Source organism: Mycteria americana, chromosome 8 (assembly GCF_035582795.1).
Source record: "Mycteria americana isolate JAX WOST 10 ecotype Jacksonville Zoo and Gardens chromosome 8, USCA_MyAme_1.0, whole genome shotgun sequence".
Classification (NCBI taxonomy): domain Eukaryota; kingdom Metazoa; phylum Chordata; class Aves; order Ciconiiformes; family Ciconiidae; genus Mycteria; species Mycteria americana.
In genome coordinates this window covers 50,226,022-50,240,365 of record NC_134372.1, presented here as the reverse complement: position 1 = coordinate 50,240,365, position 14,344 = coordinate 50,226,022, and positions in this window count along the sequence as shown.

Here is a 14,344-nt window from a genome sequence, read left to right as displayed (position 1 = left end):
TTTTTGGCCTCCCACGTCTTTTTGGCCTCTACTTTCTTGTTTGCCTCCCACCCCTTTTTGGCCTCCCACCTCTTTTTGGCCTCTCCTTTCTTGTTGGCCTCCCACCCCTTTTTGGCCTCCCACCTCTTTTTCGCCTCTACTTTCTTGGTGGCCTCCCATCCCTTTTTGGCCTCCCACCTCTTTTTGGCCTCTACTTTCTTGTTGGCCTCCCACCCCTTTTTGGCCTCCCACCTCTTTTTGGCCTCTACTTTCTTGTTGGCCTCCCAACTCTTTTTGGCCTCTACTTTCTTTTTGGCATCCCACACCTTTTTGGCCTGTGCTTTCTTGTTGGCTTCCCACCCCTTTTTGGCCTCCCACCTCTTTTTGGCCTCTACTTTCTTGTTGGCCTCCCACCCCTTTTTGGCCTCCCACATCTTTTTGGCCTCTACTTTCTTGTTGGCCTCCCACCCCTTTTTGGCCTCCCACCTCTTTTTGGCCTCTACTTTCTTGTTGGCCTCCCACCTCTTTTTGGCCTCTACTTTCTTTTTGGCCTCCCACCTCTTTTTGGCCTCTACTTTCTTGTTGGCCTCCCACCCCTTTTTGGCCTCCCACCTCTTTTTGGCCTCTGCTTTCTTGTCGGCCTCCCACCTCTTTTTGCTCTTCCACCTCTTTTTGGCCTCTACTTTCTTGTCGGCCTCCCACCCCTTTTTGGCCTCCCACCTCTTTTTGGCCTCTGCTTTCTTGTCAGCCTCCAACTCCTTTTTGGCCTCCCACACTTTTTCGGCCTCTACTTTCTTGTTGGCCTCCCACCCCTTTTTGGCCTCCCACCTCTTTTTGGCCACTACTTTCTTGTTGGCCTCCCACCTCTTTTTGGCCTCTACATTCTTGTCGGCCTCCCACCTCTTTTTGGTCTTCCACCTGTTTTTGGCCTCTACTTTCTTGTTGGCCTCCCACCCCTTTTTGGCCTCCCACCTCTTTTTGGCCTCTACTTTCTTGTCGGCCTCCCACCTCTTTTTGGTCTTCCACCTCTTTTTGGCCTCTACTTTCTTGTTGGCCTCCCACCCCTTTTTGGCCTCCCACCTCTTTTTGGCCTCTACTTTCTTGTTGGCCTCCCACCCCTTTTTGGCCTCTACTTTCTTTTTGGCCTCCCACACCTTTTTGGCCTGTGCTTTCTTGTTGGCCTCCCACCCCTTTTTGGCCTCCCACGTCTTTTTGGCCTCTACTTTCTTGTTTGCCTCCCACCCCTTTTTGGCCTCCCACCTATTTTTGGCCTCTACTTTCTTGTTGGCCTCCCACCCCTTTTTGGCCTCCCACCTCTTTTTGGCCTCTACTTTCTTGTTGGCCTCCCACCCCTTTTTGGCCTCCCGCCTCTTTTTGGCCTCTACTTTCTTCTTGGCCTCCCACCCCTTTTTGGCCTCCCACCTCTTTTTGGCCTCTACTTTCTTGTTGGCCTCCCACCCCTTTTTGGCCTCCCACCTCTTTTTGGCCTCTACTTTCTTGTTGGCCTCCCACCCCTTTTTGGCCTCCCACCTCTTTTTGGCCTCTACTTTCTTTTTGGCCTCCCACCCCTTTTTGGCCTCCCACCTCTTTTTGGCCTCTACTTTCTTGTTGACCTACCACCCCTTTTTGGCCACCCACCTCTTTTTGGCCTCTACTTTCTTGTTGGCCTCCCAACTCTTTTTGGCCTCTACTTTCTTTTTGGCCTCCCACACCTTTTTGGCCTGTGCTTTCTTGTTGGCCTCCCACCCCTTTTTGGCCTCCCACATCTTTTTGGCCTCTACTTTCTTGTTTGCCTCCCACCCCTTTTTGGCCTCCCACCTCTTTTTGGCCTCTACTTTCTTGTTGGCTTCCCACCCCTTTTTGGACTCCCACCTCTTTTTGGCCTCTAATTTCTTGGTGGCCTCCCATCCCTTTTTGGCCTCCCACCTCTTTTTGGCCTCTACTTTCTTGTTGGCCTCCCACCCCTTTTTGGCCTCCCACCTCTTTTTGGCCTCTACTTTCTTGTTGGCCTCCCAACTCTTTTTGGCCTTTACTTTCTTTTTGGCCTCCCACACCTTTTTGGCCTGTACTTTCTTGTTGGCCTCCCACCCCTTTTTGGCCTCCCTCCTCTTTTTGGCCTCTACTTTCTTGTTGGCCTCCCAACTCTTTTTGGCCTCTACTTTCTTTTTGGCCTCCCACCCCTTTTTGGCCTCCCACCTCTTTTTGGCCTCTACTTTCTTGTTGGCCTCCCACCCCTTTTTGGCCTCCCACCTCTTTTTGGCCTCTACTTTCTTGTTGGCCTCCCACCTCTTTTTGGCCTCTACTTTCTTTTTGGCCTCCCACACCTTTTTGGCCTGTGCTTTCTTGTTGGCCTCCCACCCCTTTTTGGCCTCCCACGTCTTTTTGGCCTCTACTTTCTTGTTTGCCTCCCACCCCTTTTTGGCCTCCCACCTCTTTTTGGCCTCTACTTTCTTGTTGGCCTCCCACCCCTTTTTGGCCTCCCACCTCTTTTTCGCCTCTACTTTCTTGGTGGCCTCCCATCCCTTTTTGGCCTCCCACCTCTTTTTGGCCTCTACTTTCTTGTTGGCCTCCCACCCCTTTTTGGCCTCCCACCTCTTTTTGGCCTCTACTTTCTTGTTGGCCTCCCAACTCTTTTTGGCCTCTACTTTCTTTTTGGCATCCCACACCTTTTTGGCCTGTGCTTTCTTGTTGGATTCCCACCCCTTTTTGGCCTCCCACCTCTTTTTGGCCTCTACTTTCTTGTTGGCCTCCCACCCCTTTTTGGCCTCCCACATCTTTTTGGCCTCTACTTTCTTGTTGGCCTCCCACCCCTTTTTGGCCTCCCACCTCTTTTTGGCCTCTACTTTCTTGTTGGCCTCCCACCTCTTTTTGGCCTCTACTTTCTTTTTGGCCTCCCACCTCTTTTTGGCCTCTACTTTCTTGTTGGCCTCCCACCCCTTTTTGGCCTCCCACCTCTTTTTGGCCTCTACTTTCTTGTCGGCCTCTCACCTCTTTTTGCTCTTCCACCTCTTTTTGGCCTCTACTTTCTTGTCGGCCTCCCACCCCTTTTTGGCCTCCCAACTCTTTTTGGCCTCTGCTTTCTTGTCAGCCTCCAACTCCTTTTTGGCCTCCCACACTTTTTCGGCCTCTACTTTCTTGTTGGCCTCCCACCCCTTTTTGGCCTCCCACCTCTTTTTGGCCACTACTTTCTTGTTGGCCTCCCACCTCTTTTTGGCCTCTACATTCTTGTCGGCCTCCCACCTCTTTTTGGTCTTCCACCTCTTTTTGGCCTCTACTTTCTTGTCGGCCTCCCACCCCTTTTTGGCCTCCCACCTCTTTTTGGCCTCTACTTTCTTGTTGGCGTCCCACCTCTTTTTGGCCTCTACTTTCTTTTTGGCCTCCCACCCCTTTTTGGCCTCCCACGTCTTTTTGGCCTCTACTTCCTTGTTGGTCTCCCACCTCTTTTTTGACTCTACTTTCTTGTCAGCCTCCCACCTCTTTTTGGCCTCTACTTTCTTGTTGGCCTCCCACCCCTTTTTGGCCTCCCACCCCTTTTTGGCCTCTACTTTCTTGTTGGCCTCCCACCCCTTTTTGGCCTCCCCCCTCTTTTTGTTCTCTACTTTCTAGTTGGCCTCCCACGTCTTTTTGGCCTCCCTCCTCTTTTTGGCCTCTACTTTCTTGTTGGCCTCCCACCTCTTTTTGGCCTCTACTTTCTTGTTGGCCTCCCACCCCTTTTTGGCCTCCCACCTCTTTTTTGCCTGTACTTTCTTGTCGGCCTCCCACCCCTTTTTGGCCTCTACTTTCTTGTTGGCCTCCCACCCCTTTTTGGCCTCCCAACTCTTTTTGGCCTATACTTTCTTCTTGGACTCCCACGTCTTTTTGGCCTCTACTTTCTTGTTTGCCTCCCACCCCTTTTTGGCCTCTACTTTCTTGTTGGCCTCCCACCCCTTTTTGGCCTCCCACCTCTTTTTGGCCTCTACTTTCTTGTCGGCCTCCCACCTCTTTTTGGCCTCCCACCTCTTTTTGGCCTCTACTTTCTTGTTGGCCTCCCACCCCTTTTTGGCCCCCCACCTCTTTTTGGCCTCTACTTTCTTTTTGGCCTCCCACCCCTTTTTGGCCTCCCACCTCTTTTTGGCCTCTACTTTCTTGTTGGCCTCCCACCTCTTTTTGGCCTGTATTTTCTTGTCGGCCTCCCCCCCCTTTTTGGCCTCTACTTTCTTGGAGGCCTCCCACCCCTTTTTGGCCTCCCACCTCTTTTTGGCCTCTACTTTCTTCTTGGCCTCCCACCTCTTTTTGGCCTCTACTTTCTTGTTGGCCTCCCACCCCTTGTTGGCCTCCCACCTCTTTTTGGCCTCCCACCCCTTTTTGGCCTCCCACCTCTTTTTGGCCTCTACTTTCTTGTTGGCCTCCCACCCCATTTTGGCCTCTACTTTCTTGTTGGTCTCCTACCCCTTTTTGGCCTCTACTTTCTTGTTGGCCTCCCACCCCTTTTTGGCCTCCCACCTCTTTTTGGCCTCTACTTTCTTGTTGGCCTCCCTCGTCTTTTTGGTCTCTACTTTCTTGTCTGCCTCCCACCTCTTTTTGGCCGCTACTTTCTTTTTGGCCTCCCACCCCTTTTTGGCCTCTCACCCCTTTTTGGCCTCTACTTTCTTGTTGGCCTCCCACACCTTTTTGGCCTCCCACCTCTTTTTGGCCTCTACTTTTCAGTTGGCCTCCCACCTCTTTTTGGCCTCTACTTTCTTGTTGGCCTCCCACCCCTTTTTGGACTCCCACCTCTTTTTGGCCTCTACTTTCTTGTTGGCCTCCCACCCCTTTTTGGCCTCCCACCTCTTTTTGGCCTCTACTTTCTTGTCGGCCTCCCACCTCTTTTTGGTCTTCCACCTCTTTTTGGCCTCTACTTTCTTGTCGGCCTCCCACCCCTTTTTGGCCTCCCACCTCTTTTTGGCCTCTACTTTCTTGTTGGCCTCCCACCTCTTTTTGTCCTCTACTTTCTTATCGGCCTCCCACCCCTTTTTGGCCTCCCACCCCTTTTTGGCCTCCCACCTCTTTTTGGCCTCTACTTTCTTGTCGGCCTCCCACCTCTTTTTGGTCTTCCACCTCTTTTTGGCCTCTACTTTCTTGTCGGCCTCCCACCCCTTTTTGGCCTCCCACCTCTTTTTGGCCTCTACTTTCTTGTTGGTCTCCCACCTCTTTTTGGCCTCTACTTTCTTGTTGGCTTCCCACCCCTTTTTGGCCTCCCACCTCTTTTTGGCCTCTACTTTCTTGTCGGCCTCCCACCTCTTTTTGGTCTTCCACCTCTTTTTGGCCTCTACTTTCTTGTCGGCCTCCCACCCCTTTTTGGCCTCCCACCCCTTTTTGGCCTCTACTTTCTTGTTGGCCTCCCACCCCTATTTGGCCTCCCCCCTCTTTTTGTTCTCTACTTTCTAGTTGGTCTCCCACGTCTTTTTGGCCTCCCTCCTCTTTTTGGCCTCTACTTTCTTGTTGGCCTCCCACCTATTTTTGGCCTCTACCTTCTTGTTGGCCTCCCACCCCTTTTTGGCCTCCCATCTCTTTTTGGCCTGTACTTTCTTGTCGGCCTCCCACACCTTTTTGGCCTCTACTTTCTTGTTGGCCTCCCACCCCTTTTTGGCCTCCCACCTCTTTTTGGCCTCTACTTTCTTGTTGGCCTCCCACCCCTTTTTGGCCTCCCACCTCTTTTTGGCCTCTACTTTCTTGTTGGCCTCCCACCCCTTTTTGGCATCCCACCCCTTTTTGGCCTCTACTTTCTTGTTGGCCTCCCACCTCTTTTTGGCCTCTACTTTCTTGTTGGCCTCCCACCCCTTTTTGGCCTCCCACCTCTTTTTGGCCTCTACTTTCTTGTCGGCCTCCCACCTCTTTTTGGTCTTCCACCTCTTTTTGGCCTCTACTTTCTTGTCGGCCTCCCACCCCTTTTTGGCATCCCACCTCTTTTTGGCCTCTACTTTCTTGTTGGCCTCCCAAATCTTTTTGGCCTCTACTTTCTTGTCGGCCTCCCACCTCTTTTTGGTCTTCCACCTCTTTTTGGCCTCTACTTTCTTTTTGGCCTCCCACCCCTTTTTGGCCTCCCACCTCTTTTTCGCCTTTACTTTCTTGTTGGCCTCCCACGTCTTTTTGGCCTCTACTTTCTTGTTGGCCTCCCACCCCTTTTTGGCCTCTACTTTCTTGTTGGCCTCCCACCCCTTTTTGGCCTCCCACCTGTTTTTGGCCTCTACTTTCTTGTTGGCCTCCCACCCCTTTTTGGCCTCCCACCTCTTTTTGGCCTCTACTTTCTTGTTGGCCTCCCACCCGTTTTTGGCCTCCCACCTCTTTTTGGCCTCTACTTTCTTGTTGGCCTCCCACCCCTTTTTGGCCTCCCACCTCTTTTTGGCCTCTACTTTCTTGTTGGCCTCCCACCCCTTTTTGGCCTCCCACCTCTTTTTGGCCTCTACTTTCTTGTTGGCCTCCCACCGCTTTTTGGCCTCCCATCTCTTTTTGGCCTCTACTTTCTTGTTGGCCTCCCACCCCTTTTTGGCCTCCCACCTCTTTTTGGCCTCTCCTGTCTTGTTGGTCTCCCACCCCTTTTTGGCCTCCCACCTCTTTTTGGCCTCTACTTTCTTGTTGGCCTCCCACCCCTTTTTGGCCTCCCACCTCTTTTTGGCCTCTACTTTCTTGTTGGCCTCCCACCCCTTTTTGGCCTCCCACCTCTTTTTGGCCTCTACTTTCTTGTTGGCCTCCCACCCGTTTTTGGCCTCCCACCTCTTTTTGGCCTCTACTTTCTTTTTGGCCTCCCACACCTTTTTGGCCTGTGCTTTCTTGTTGGCCTCCCACCCCTTTTAGACCTCCCACGTCTTTTTGGCCTCTACTTTCTTGTTTGCCTCCCACCCCTTTTTGGCCTCCCACCTCTTTTTGGCCTCTACTTTCTTGTTGGCCTCCCACCCCTTTTTGGCCTCCCACCTCTTTTTGGCCTCTACTTTCTTGGTGGCCTCCCATCCCTTTTTGGCCTCCCACCTCTTTTTGGCCTCTACTTTCTTGTTGGCCTCCCAACTCTTTTTGGCCTCTACTTTCTTTTTGGCCTCCCACACCTTTTTGGACTGTGCTTTCTTGTTGGCCTCCCACCCCTTTTTGGCCTCCCACCTCTTTTTGGCCTCTACTTTCTTGTTGGCCTCCCACCCCTTTTTGGCCTCCCACCTCTTTTTGGCCTCTACTTTCTTGTTGGCCTCCCAACTCTTTTTGGCCTCTACTTTCTTTTTGGCCTCCCACACCTTTTTGGCCTGTGCTTTCTTGTTGGCCTCCCACCCCTTTTTGGCCTCCCACCTCTTTTTGGCCTCGACTTTCTTGTTGGCCTCCCACCCCTTTTTGGCCTCCCACCTCTTTTTGGCCTCTACTTTCTTGTTGGCCTCCCACCCCTTTTTGGCCTCCCACCTCTTTTTGGCCTCTACTTTCTTGTTGGCCTCCCACCTCTTTTTGGCCTCTACTTTCTTTTTGGCCTCCCACCTCTTTTTGGCCTCTACTTTCTTGTTGGCCTCCCACCCCTTTTTGGCCTCCCACCTGTTTTTGGCCTCTACTTTCTTGTTGGCCTCCCACCCCTTTTTGGCCTCCCACCTCTTTTTGGCCTCTACTTCCTTGTTGGCCTCCGACCCCTTTTTAGGCCTCCCACCCCTTTTTGGCCTCTACTTTCTTGTTGGCCTCCCACCCCTTTTTGGCCTCCCACCTCTTTTTGGCCTCTGCTTTCTTGTCAGCCTCCCACTCCTTTTTGGCCTCCCACACTTTTTCGGCCTCTACTTTCTTGTTGGCCTCCCACCTCTTTTTGGCCTCTACTTTCTTGTTGGCCTCCCACCCCTTTTTGGCCTCCCACCTCTTTGTGGCCTCTCCTGTCTTGTTGGCCTCCCACCCCTTTTTGGCCTCCCACCTCTTTTTGGCCTCTACTTTCTTGTTGGCCTCCCACCTCTTTTTGGCCTCTACTTTCTTATCGGCCTCCCACCCCTTTTTGGCCTCCCACCACTTTTTGGCCTCCCACCTCTTTTTGGCCTCTACTTTCTTGTTGGCCTCCCACCCTTTTTTGGCTTCTACTTTCTTGTTGGCCTCCCACCCCTTTTTGGTCTCCCACCTCTTTTTGGCCTCTACTTTCTTTTTGGCCTCCCACCCCTTTTTGGCCTCCCACCTCTTTTTGGCCTCTACTTTCTTGTTGGCCTCCCACCTCTTTTTGGCCTCTACTTTCTTTTTGGCCTCCCACCTCTTTTTGGCCTCTACTTTCTTGTTGGCCTCCCACCCCTTTTTGGCCTCCCACCTGTTTTTGGCCTCTACTTTCTTGTTGGCCTCCCACCCCTTTTTGGCCTCCCACCTCTTTTTGGCCTCTACTTCCTTGTTGGCCTCCCACCCCTTTTTAGGCCTCCCACCCCTTTTTGGCCTCTACTTTCTTGTTGGCCTCCCACCCCTTTTTGGCCTCCCACCTCTTTTTGGCCTCTGCTTTCTTGTCAGCCTCCCACTCCTTTTTGGCCTCCCACACTTTTTCGGCCTCTACTTTCTTGTTGGCCTCCCACCTCTTTTTGGCCTCTACTTTCTTGTTGGCCTCCCACCCCTTTTTGGCCTCCCACCTCTTTTTGGCCTCTTCTGTCTTGTTGGCCTCCCACCCCTTTTTGGCCTCCCACCTCTTTTTGGCCTCTACTTTCTTGTTGGCCTCCCACCTCTTTTTGGCCTCTACTTTCTTATCGGCCTCCCACCCCTTTTTGGCCTCCCACCCCTTTTTGGCCTCCCACCTCTTTTTGGCCTCTACTTTCTTGTTGGCCTCCCACCCTTTTTTGGCTTCTACTTTCTTGTTGGCCTCCCACCCCTTTTTGGCCTCCCACCTCTTTTTGGCCTCTACTTTCTTGTTGGCCTCCCACCCCTTTTTGGCCTCCCACCTCTTTTTGGCCTCTACTTTCTTGTTGGCCTCCCAACTCTTTTTGGCCTCTACTTTCTTTTTGGCCTCCCACACCTTTTTGGCCTGTGCTTTCTTTTTGGCCTCCCACCCCTTTTTGGCCTCCCACCTCTTTTTGGCCTCTACTTTCTTGTTGGCCTCCCACCGCTTTTTGGCCTCCCACCTCTTTTTGGCCTCTACTTTCTTGTTGGCCTCCCACCCCTTTTTGGCCTCCCACCTCTTTTTGGCCTCTACTTTCTTGTTGGCCTCCCACCTCTTTTTGGCCTCTACTTTCTTTTTGGCCTCCCACCTCTTTTTGGCCTGTACTTTCTTGTTGGCCTCCCACCCCTTTTTGGCCTCCCACCTGTTTTTGGCCTCTACTTTCTTGTTGGCCTCCCACCCCTTTTTGGCCTCCCACCTCTTTTTGGCCTCTACTTTCTTGTTGGCCTCCCTCGTCTTTTTGGTCTCTACTTTCTTGTCTGCCTCCCACCTCTTTTTGGCCTCTACTTTCTTTTTGGCCTCCCACCCCTTTTTGGCCTCTCACCCCTTTTTGGCCTCTACTTTCTTGTTGGCCTCCCACACCTTTTTGGCCTCCCACCTCTTTTTGGCCTCTACTTTTCAGTTGGCCTCCCAACTCTTTTTGGCCTCTACTTTCTTGTTGGCCTCCCACCCCTTTTTGGACTCCCACCTCTTTTTGGCCTCTACTTTCTTGTTGGCCTCCCACCCCTTTTTGGCCTCCCACCTCTTTTTGGCCTCTACTTTCTTGTCGGCCTCCCACCTCTTTTTGGTCTTCCACCTCTTTTTGGCCTCTACTTTCTTGTCGGCCTCCCACCCCTTTTTGGCCTCCCACCTCTTTTTGGCCTCTACTTTCTTGTTGGTCTCCCACCTCTTTTTGGCCTCTACTTTCTTGTCAGCCTCCCACCTCTTTTTGGCCTCTACTTTCTTGTTGGCCTCCCACCCCTTTTTGGCCTCCCACCCCTTTTTGGCCTCTACTTTCTTGTTGGCCTCCCACCCCTTTTTGGCCTCCCCCCTCTTTTTGTTCTCTACTTTCTAGTTGGCCTCCCACGTCTTTTTGGCCTCCCTCCTCTTTTTGGCCTCTACTTTCTTGTTGGCCTCCCACCTCTTTTTGGCCTCTACCTTCTTGTTGGCCTCCCACCCCTTTTTGGCCTCCCATCTCTTTTTGGCCTGTACTTTCTTGTCGGCCTCCCACACCTTTTTGGCCTCTACATTCTTGTTGGCCTCCCACCCCTTTTTGGCCTCCCACCTCTTTTTGGCCTCTACTTTCTTGTTGGCCTCCCACCCCTTTCTGGCCTCCCACCTCTTTTTGGCCTCCACTTTCTTGTTGGCCTCCCACCCCTTTTTGGCCTCCCACCCCTTTTTGGCCTCTACTTTCTTGTTGGCCTCCCACCTCTTTTTGGCCTCTACTTTCTTGTTGGCCTCCCACCCCTTTTTGGCCTCCCACCTCTTTTTGGCCTCTACTTTCTTGTTGGCCTCCCACCCCTTTTTGGCCTCCCACCTCTTTTTGGCCTCTACTTTTTGTTGGCCTCCCACCCCTTTTTGGCCTACCACCTCTTTTTGGCCTCTACTTTCTTGTTGGCCTCCCACCCCTTTTTGGCCTCCCACCTCTTTTTGGCCTCTACTTTCTTGTTGGCCTCCCACCCCTTTTTGGCCTCCCACCTCTTTTTGGCCTCTACTTTCTTGTTGGCCTCCCACCTCTTTTTGGCCTCTACTTTCTTTTTGGCCTCCCACACCTTTTTGGCCTGTGCTTTCTTGTTGGCCTCCCACCCCTTTTTGGCCTCCCACCTCTTTTTGGCCTCTACTTTCTTGTTGGCCTCCCACCCCTTTTTGGCCTCCCACCTCTTTTTGGCCTCTACTTTCTTGTTGGCCTCCCACCCCTTTTTGGCCTCCCACCCCTTTTTGGCCTCTACTTTCTTGTTGGCCTCCCACCCCTTTTTGGCCTCCCACCTCTTTTTGGCCTCTACTTTCTTGTTGGCCTCCCAACTCTTTTTGGCCTCTACTTTCTTGTTGGCCTCCCACCCCTTTTTGGCCTCCCGCCTCTTTTTGGCCTCTACTTTCTTGTTGGCCTCCCACCCCTTTTTGGCCTCCCAGCTCTTTTTGGCCTCTACTTTCTTGTTGGCCTCCCACCCCTTTTTGGCCTCCCACCTCTTTTTAGCCTCTACTGTCTTGTTGGCCTCCCACCCCTTTTTGGCCTCCCACCTCTTTTTGGCCTCTACTTTCTTTTTGGCCTCCCACCCCTTTTTGGCCTCCCACCTCTTTTTGGCCTCTACTTTCTTGTTGACCTCCCACCCCTTTTTGGCCTCCCACCTCTTTTTGGCCTCTACTTTCTTGTTGGCCTCCCAACTCTTTATGGCCTCTACTTTCTTTTTGGCCTCCCACACCTTTTTGGCCTGTGCTTTCTTGTTGGCCTCCCACCCCTTTTTGGCCTCCCACATCTTTTTGGCCTCTACTTTCTTGTTGGCCTCCCACCCCTTTTTGGCCTCCCACCTCTTTTTGGCCTCTACTTTCTTGTTGGCCTCCCACCCCTTTTTGGCCTCCCACCTCTTTTTGGCCTCTACTTTCTTGTTGGCCTCCCACCTCTTTTTGGCCTCTACTTTCTTTTTGGCCTCCCACACCTTTTTGGCCTGTGCTTTCTTGTTGGCCTCCCACCCCTTTTTGGCCTCCCACGTCTTTTTGGCCTCTACTTTCTTGTTTGCCTCCCACCCCTTTTTGGCCTCCCACCTCTTTTTGGCCTCTACTTTCTTGTTGGCCTCCCACCCCTTTTTGGCCTCCCACCTCTTTTTCGCCTCTACTTTCTTGGTGGCCTCCCATCCCTTTTTGGCCTCCCACCTCTTTTTGGCCTCTACTTTCTTGTTGGCCTCCCACCCCTTTTTGGCCTCCCACCTCTTTTTGGCCTCTACTTTCTTGTTGGCCTCCCAACTCTTTTTGGCCTCTACTTTCTTTTTGGCATCCCACACCTTTTTGGCCTGTGCTTTCTTGTTGGCTTCCCACCCCTTTTTGGCCTCCCACCTGTTTTTGGCCTCTACTTTCTTGTTGGCCTCCCACCCCTTTTTGGCCTCCCACATCTTTTTGGCCTCTACTTTCTTGTTGGCCTCCCACCCCTTTTTGGCCTCCCACCTCTTTTTGGCCTCTACTTTCTTGTTGGCCTCCCACCTCTTTTTGGCCTCTACTTTCTTTTTGGCCTCCCACCTCTTTTTGGCCTCTACTTTCTTGTTGGCCTCCCACCCCTTTTTGGCCTCCCACCTCTTTTTGGCCTCTACTTTCTTGTCGGCCTCCCACCTCTTTTTGCTCTTCCACCTCTTTTTGGCCTCTACTTTCTTGTCGGCCTCCTACCCTTTTTGGCCTCCCACCTCTTTTTGGCCTCTGCTTTCTTGTCAGCCTCCAACTCCTTTTTGGCCTCCCACACTTTTTCGGCCTCTACTTTCTTGTTGGCCTCCCACCCCTTTTTGGCCTCCCACCTCTTTTTGGCCACTACTTTCTTGTTGGCCTCCCACCTCTTTTTGGCCTCTACATTCTTGTCGGCCTCCCACCTCTTTTTGGTCTTCCACCTCTTTTTGGCCTCTACTTTCTTGTCGGCCTCCCACCCCTTTTTGGCCTCCCACCTCTTTTTGGCCTCTACTTTCTTGTTGGCGTCCCACCTCTTTTTGGCCTCTACTTTCTTTTTGGCCTCCCACCCCTTTTTGGCCTCCCACGTCTTTTTGGCCTCTACTTCCTTGTTGGTCTCCCACCTCTTTTTTGCCTCTACTTTCTTGTCAGCCTCCCACCTCTTTTTGGCCTCTACTTTCTTGTTGGCCTCCCACCCCTTTTTGGCCTCCCACCCCTTTTTGGCCTCTACTTTCTTGTTGGCCTCCCACCCCTTTTTGGCCTCCCCCCTCTTTTTGTTCTCTACTTTCTAGTTGGCCTCCCACGTCTTTTTGGCCTCCCTCCTCTTTGTGGCCTCTACTTTCTTGTTGGCCTCCCACCTCTTTTTGGCCTCTACTTTCTTGTTGGCCTCCCATCCCTTTTTGGCCTCCCACCTCTTTTTGGCCTGTACTTTCTTGTCGGCCTCCCACCCCTTTTTGGCCTCTATTTTCTTGTTGGCCTCCCACCCCTTTTTGGCCTCCCAACTCTTTTTGGCCTCTACTTTCTTCTTGGACTCCCACCTCTTTTTGGCCTCTACTTTCTTGTTGGCCTCCCACCCGTTTTTGGCCTCCCACCTCTTTTTGGCCTCTACTTTCTTTTTGGCCTCCCACACCTTTTTGGCCTGTGCTTTCTTGTTGGCCTCCCACCCCTTTTAGACCTCCCACGTCTTTTTGGCCTCTACTTTCTTGTTTGCCTCCCACCCCTTTTTGGCCTCCCACCTCTTTTTGGCCTCTACTTTCTTGTTGGCCTCCCACCCCTTTTTGGCCTCCCACCTCTTTTTGGCCTCTACTTTCTTGGTGGCCTCCCATCCCTTTTTGGCCTCCCACCTCTTTTTGGCCTCTACTTTCTTGTTGGCCTCCCAACTCTTTTTGGCCTCTACTTTCTTTTTGGCCTCCCACACCTTTTTGGACTGTGCTTTCTTGTTGGCCTCCCACCCCTTTTTGGCCTCCCACCTCTTTTTGGCCTCTACTTTCTTGTTGGCCTCCCACCCCTTTTTGGCCTCCCACCTCTTTTTGGCCTCTACTTTCTTGTTGGCCTCCCAACTCTTTTTGGCCTCTACTTTCTTTTTGGCCTCCCACACCTTTTTGGCCTGTGCTTTCTTGTTGGCCTCCCACCCCTTTTTGGCCTCCCACCTCTTTTTGGCCTCTACTTTCTTGTTGGCCTCCCACCCCTTTTTGGCCTCCCACCTCTTTTTGGCCTCTACTTTCTTGTTGGCCTCCCACCCCTTTTTGGCCTCCCACCTCTTTTTGGCCTCTACTTTCTTGTTGGCCTCCCACCTCTTTTTGGCCTCTACTTTCTTTTTGGCCTCCCACCTCTTTTTGGCCTCTACTTTCTTGTTGGCCTCCCACCCCTTTTTGGCCTCCCACCTGTTTTTGGCCTCTACTTTCTTGTTGGCCTCCCACCCCTTTTTGGCCTCCCACCTCTTTTTGGCCTCTACTTCCTTGTTGGCCTCCGACCCCTTTTTAGGCCTCCCACCCCTTTTTGGCCTCTACTTTCTTGTTGGCCTCCCACCCCTTTTTGGCCTCCCACCTCTTTTTGGCCTCTGCTTTCTTGTCAGCCTCCCACTCCTTTTTGGCCTCCCACACTTTTTCGGCCTCTACTTTCTTGTTGGCCTCCCACCTCTTTTTGGCCTCTACTTTCTTGTTGGCCTCCCACCCCTTTTTGGCCTCCCACCTCTTTGTGGCCTCTCCTGTCTTGTTGGCCTCCCACCCCTTTTTGGCCTCCCACCTCTTTTTGGCCTCTACTTTCTTGTTGGCCTCCCACCTCTTTTTGGCCTCTACTTTCTTATCGGCCTCCCACCCCTTTTTGGCCTCCCACCACTTTTTGGCCTCCCACCTCTTTTTGGCCTCTACT